The 6,090-nt window shown below is 40.2% G+C and overlaps 1 pseudogene; it reads right to left on the bottom strand.

Annotated features, from left to right (window-relative positions):
* Positions 1-235: 235 nt before the first annotated feature.
* LOC110216540 (small ribosomal subunit protein uS11 pseudogene) lies at positions 236-703 on the bottom strand (annotated as a pseudogene).
* Positions 704-6,090: the final 5,387 nt, after the last annotated feature.

The raw sequence follows: 6,090 nt of genomic DNA, 5'->3' as shown, positions 1-6,090 counted from the left end.
TGTCCAACTCTCTACGACCCCATTTGGGTTTTCTTGGCAAAGATATTAGAGTGGTTTGTCATTTCCTTCTCCATCTCTGTTACAGATGAGAAAACTCAGGCAAACAGGGTTAAGTGACTTGCTCAGGGTCACACAGCTGGTAAGTATCTGAGGCTGGGTTTGAGCTCAGGGCCTCTTTTTTTTTTTTTTACCAACGTGACACTTTTATTGACAAAAATAACCCAGCAGACGATATTCACAGATGGCGACCACCCTTTCTTTGAGTACTGTCAGAGGGGATTGGAGTGACATCCTCAATCCACCCGATCTTCATTCCGGAACGTGCCAGGGCTCTCAGGGCGGACTGTGAGCCAGGGCCAGGGGTCTTAGTCCTATTTCCCCCCGTGGCCCGAAGTTTGATGCGAAGGGAAGTGATGCCTAGCTCTTTACATCTCTGGGCGACATCCTGAGTGGCCAACATCGCAGCATACGGAGAAGATTCATCTCTGTCAGCCTTGACCTTCATCCCACCAGTCACTCAGCAGATGGTTTCTTTGCCAGAGAGATCAGTCACATGGACAAAGGTGTCATTAAAGGAAGCAAAGATATGGCAGACACCAAACACGTTCTCCCCCTCCGCAACTTGAGGTCCAAGGCTGATGACCTGCTCTTCCTTCTTTTCCTTCCCCTTGCGAGGTGCCATTTCTGCTCCTCCGCCTGGGCCCCTCAGGGCCTCGTGACTACAGACCCAGTGCTCTATTCACAGTGCCACCTATCTATACCTTATACAGGGATGGATCTTTTTAATAGGAAAGAAACCTTTGCCACCTTCATTTCTTGATCTTGAACTCTATTTAGCCTTGAAGGAGTAAGACACAAAATAGGAAAATGCCAATAGTGATACAGAAACAAGTAGGCTGCATTGTATAGTAGAAAGGAGCCCAGGATTGGGAACCAGAAGGCATTTTATATATTGTATGCATCTATACATGGACATATTGTGTGCCCTGATAGAAAGAACATATGCTCCTTGAGGGCAAGCATTGTTTTATTTTTGTCTTTCTATCCTCAGAGACTACTATAATAAAGGGCATATAATAGATGCTTAATTGATGCTTGTTCATTGATTAATTGATTGATTAAAGGACAAGCTTCATTGTAGAATCACAAAATTATAGAATTTAGCTATGTGGTCTTAGGCAAGTCATGAATTCCCTAAACCTCAGTTTACTCTATTGTAAAATGAGTAGGTAAGGTAAAATAACCTCTATGGTGTCTCCAGCTCTAAAATTCTATGGTTCCGTGATTTTCTGAACAAATCGAATGAAGACATAGAAAGCATTCTGAGCAAAATGATAACACAAAGCTGAAAGGAGTAATTAATTCTTTGTATGACAGAATCATGATTAAAATTAAAATCATGATTTAAAATTGTTAGACTAATATAATGGTCTGAAACAAACAAAATAAAATTTGCCAAACTTCAGAATGTCAAAGTTGGAAGTGAAGCCACAAGCCTTCCATTCCCATGTATGGTTGAACAATGATCCTCTTTACAACATTCACCTTGAATAGCTATTCAGCCTCCACTGTAGACCTACAATTCGACTGACCCACTAGTTCAAAGGGGAAGCCATTCCACTAATTATTAGAAAGTTCCTGATGTCTCAATCTTAAATTTGCTCCAGTGCTCCACATTCTACCCTATGTGGACAAACTGAACAAGTCCAATCCCTCTAATAATTTGGAACAAGACTAATTGTTTGGAAATAATTTGTTATTATTGTTCAGTCATTTTGGTCATGTCTTGCTCTTCATAACCCCTTCAGGGTCTTCTTGGCAAAGATACTGGAGTGGTTTGCCATTTCCTTCTCTAGTTCACTTTACAGATGAGAAAGTTGAGGCAAACTGGGTTAAGTGACTTGCCCAGGGTCACATAACTAGTAAGTTTCTGAGGCTGGATTTGAACTCAGGAAGATGACAATTATCATTCCCTCCCTGACCCCCACCCCCCCCAAACAGTCCTAACATGTTTTGTCCTCCTCAGGTTAAACATCTCTTGCTCCTTCAACCAGTCTTTACACAGTATGTTCTCCATTCCCCTGGTCATCTGGGCCATCCTCCAAACACACTCCATTTTGTTGATATATAGTCAGATCTTCTATAACAGGATATATGTATTCTTAAAAAGCACTCTACTGTGAAAAATCACACAACAAAACCCACTGGGCTTATGGGGAAAAATGAGATTCGGGGCATGACACTCAAAAATTTCATTAATGACACATAAAAGAGAGAAGAATTTAACAAAAATGGTAGCATGGTTATATACATGTTAAATAGTGACGAAATAAAAAAATAGTCAAGAAATAAACATTAAAATAAGTAGTGATAGAGTTTATGGCCTTGGGCCCCAGTTCTCACAGGGCTCCAACTGGCAAAGTCACCAGCATGCAGGGAACATGGGCTGGGTCAATAGGGGTGAGTGTGGGAATGTGTGGGGTGGAGTACATGGGTGTAGACCAGCCCTCTTCCACCTACAGCTCCTTCTGCACCTGAAGGTATATAATGAATCTGGCACTTTATCTTAAAAAAGACCTGACATGAGTCTGAGTGCAGATCGAAGCATACTTTTTTTTAAAACTTTATTTTTCTTGTATATATATATATATTTTTTGGCATGTGTTTTCTTTCACAACATGGCTAATGTGGAAATATGTTTTGCATGATTGCACATATATAACTCATATCAAATTGCTTGCCTTCTCAAGAAAGGAGGAAGGAGGGGGAATGAGGGAGAGAATTTGGAACTCAGAATTTAAAAAAAAAAGAATGTTAAAAATTGTTTTTAAGTGTAATTGGAAAAAAAATTAAATTAAAAAAAAAGACCTGAAGTTTGCTTGTAGAAGTGATTATCAGATCAGAAGGGCTATAGCTTTCAAGTTATTAAGTTGTATTTGTTCTTGCTATTTCTCATAAATAAAATTGCTCACAAATAAATGAAAAATTTGCATTAATGTTCAAATTTTTCCCTAATTCATCATTTGTGTTGGGGCAAATTTGTACGTTCAAAACAAGTCTTATAGCAGAATTGCACTTCCAAAAATGTGATGCCTGGAATCCAGGCCAATATTTTAGTTGTGATCTGACCAGGGTATTATAACATTATCATCTCTCTTGTTCTGGACACTCTACTTCACAATGCCACCTAAAATTACATTTGCTTATATGGCTCTCCTTCAGTCTGCTCTCATTATATTAGGCTCAATTCTCTATCCATATGCTGATACACAGTTAAGAGAGGCAGTGCAGTATAGTGAAAAAACCCTTGAATTTGGAGTCTGGAGATATGGGTTTGAATCCTACTCAGCTTTGTCACTTACTAGCTAAGTTACCTTGGCCAATTCACTTACCTTTTTGTTAAATGGCATTGGACTATAGATCCCTGACACACTTTACTAGAGATCTCCTGCTAAGATTTCTTTTTGACTTTGTGCCCTGCTTACAAAAGATGGACAATAAAGATATATTGAACTGGATTGGGGGAAAAAAAACCCCTCAAGATTCATCCCTAGGAAACAGAAACCTTCTTATGCTCCAAGATAAGTTTTAACTTCATAGTTGAAGCAGAGCTTCAAATTCCCAACATGAAATCTAAGAATCCTGGACCTTCAGAACCAGAAAGGACCTTAGAGATCCTATATTCTCTTCAGAAAACTGAGACCCATAGTAGCAGGGGTGTGCTAATAAATGTTTAATAACTGGCTCTCTGAGTTGGGGGAAGTCTTCAGGACATACTTTCAAGTTTTATTACATTATTAGTATTTTTCTCCCTCACTTTCTTAAGTCCAGACAATGAACAAAATGATAAATCAAGTCCTGATTTGTAACATTTGCTGATTTCGGAGATATAAGTGCTCATGCTGAAAAATTAACAACCAGGTCTCACTGGCTCCTATTAGCCAGCTCCAGGACACCCTTGCAGAGGAGTTATTTGCCCAAGATCACAAGGGGCATAGTAGAATAAACATGGCATTGGAAGTCAAGGGGCCTAATTTCTAGTGCTTAGGGTCTATCATTAGCCAATGGAGTGAGTTTAAATAAATTATTTTATCTTGCAGGGCTTCAGGATCCTCATTTATAAAATGAGAGAATTGGACTTGATGGATTATAAGATCAGCAGACATTTTATTAAGTCCCTACTGGTGGGAGGTGGGGGACTAAAAATGCACTTAAGGCAACAGCCTCAATCTGCAAGTCCCTATGTCTCATGTCCTTCCTTCTATCCCTTTGTACTATGTCGATAAAAACAGAAGGAAAACATACTGTGGAAAGTGAGATAATCTCTTATGAATAATTTCTAATAAAATCACAATGAACTACTGGTTGAACATAAGTCTTGGCTTTTACTTTCCCCAAATGTTCTTTAGCGCAGGGAGATGTAGAGAACATTGAGACTGTGTCTCAGTGTGGAGAAAAATAAAACACTGAAAATATGGGCGGGGGAGAGTAGAGATGTTTGGATGGTTGGCTCAGTGGTTTTCGTGAACTTTGTTTGAATAATGCCAGCAACATCTGGAATTGGTAGCACATCTGGTCACAGAGCAATGAAAGGAGTGTTCGCTTGACTGGGTCTCACTGCCTGAAGCAGTTCAAGAATCCAGCTGAGAGGTACACGATCATCAAAGAGGGCAGGAATGGGAAAGGAAAATGAACCTTCTTCCTAAGGAAAAATGGAAGATGTATCCTAAAGAAACCATTGCCCTGGAAGTAAGGAAATCAATAATCTGACGTTTAGAGGATTATTCTTCAGCTGGTAGAAGTATGAGTTCTTCTAGAAAAAGTTCTAGATCTACTAACTAGGAGTTAGAATCATAGAATCACAGAATGTTAGAGACTGAGGCATTTAAGAATATATAATCCAATTCTCTCAAAGTACTGGAGAACATATCATGTCATATTCCCCACTGGAATGTAAGCTCCTTGGGAACAGGGACTGTCTTTCACCTTTTTTTCATAACCCTAGCAGTTAGCCCAATGCCCGGAATACAGTAGGTATTTAATAAATGCTCTGACTGATTGGTTGAAGGAACCAAGAGAGGACAGAAAACTTGGGGGTAGGGGGAATATGATGGTGTCTAGTGGCCCTACCCCGAAATTACCTTGTAATATACATATATGTGTGTGTGTGCATATTTTATATATATTTATATTTTGTATATTCATATGTTCACATGTTGTTTTTGTCTCCCTCAATACGATGTAAGCTCTTTTAGGGCTGGGACTGTTTCGTTTATGTCTTTGTGTCTGCACCACTGAGCACAGCGTCTGGTAAACAGCACGCACTCAATATATACTTGTCAATTGACTGATGTAAAAGGGATTCCTGTTTATGTATAGGATGGACTAAATGAACTTTAATATCCCTTCCAAATCTAAGATTTTGTAATTCTGTGAATGAGAATGATACAGGTACAGGCCATTTCTAAGTGACCAAATATGAGAGACTGATTTGGGGTATGGGGTAGGGGTGGGGTGGGGATCCTTTCCTTGCTCCCAATCCCTCATGAAACATGCTCAGATATGCTTTTCCTGGTTCTCGTGGACTGCAGGGACCTGCTTCTGATCATGTGTGACTCAGCAATTAAAAGCTTGCACTGGGAGATGACAAAGAATCCCATTACGGTATGCAAAATCAGTGATAATGGGAGGATGGCGGGGTTTCAAAGAGAGCAGCCAGCACCCTCTGTCTCCCTATCTGGCTACAAATCACGTGGGACAGGTGCTTTAGCAGGCATGTGCTCACAATCATATGGAGGCTGAGACCGCTGCCCTCCCACCCTACTCTCTGGACTCAGCTTGAAACAGTGCTGTACAATTCACAAGTGAATAGGAAGAGACACCTAGTTGAGGGTCCTGACTTCCTTTTTGTGCATCTACTGAGTTATCAGCTACTCTGGCTCTGCATCTAATAAGGGAACTCTTCAACATCTCACACTTCAAGCCTCACAAAAATGAGTCACAAGTGGTCAGAAGCAGGCTCCAGAACATCCACAGTCTATGGAAACCAGGAAGGGCATCTCTTACTATGCTCCACTGGGGAGGTGGGAT

Source organism: Phascolarctos cinereus, unplaced genomic scaffold, assembly GCF_003287225.1.
Source record: "Phascolarctos cinereus isolate Bilbo 61053 unplaced genomic scaffold, phaCin_HiC Scaffold_5;HRSCAF=322, whole genome shotgun sequence".
NCBI lineage: Eukaryota > Metazoa > Chordata > Mammalia > Diprotodontia > Phascolarctidae > Phascolarctos > Phascolarctos cinereus.
The sequence above is the reverse complement of the archived record's forward strand: the minus strand, read 5'-3'. Positions and strand labels throughout refer to the sequence as shown.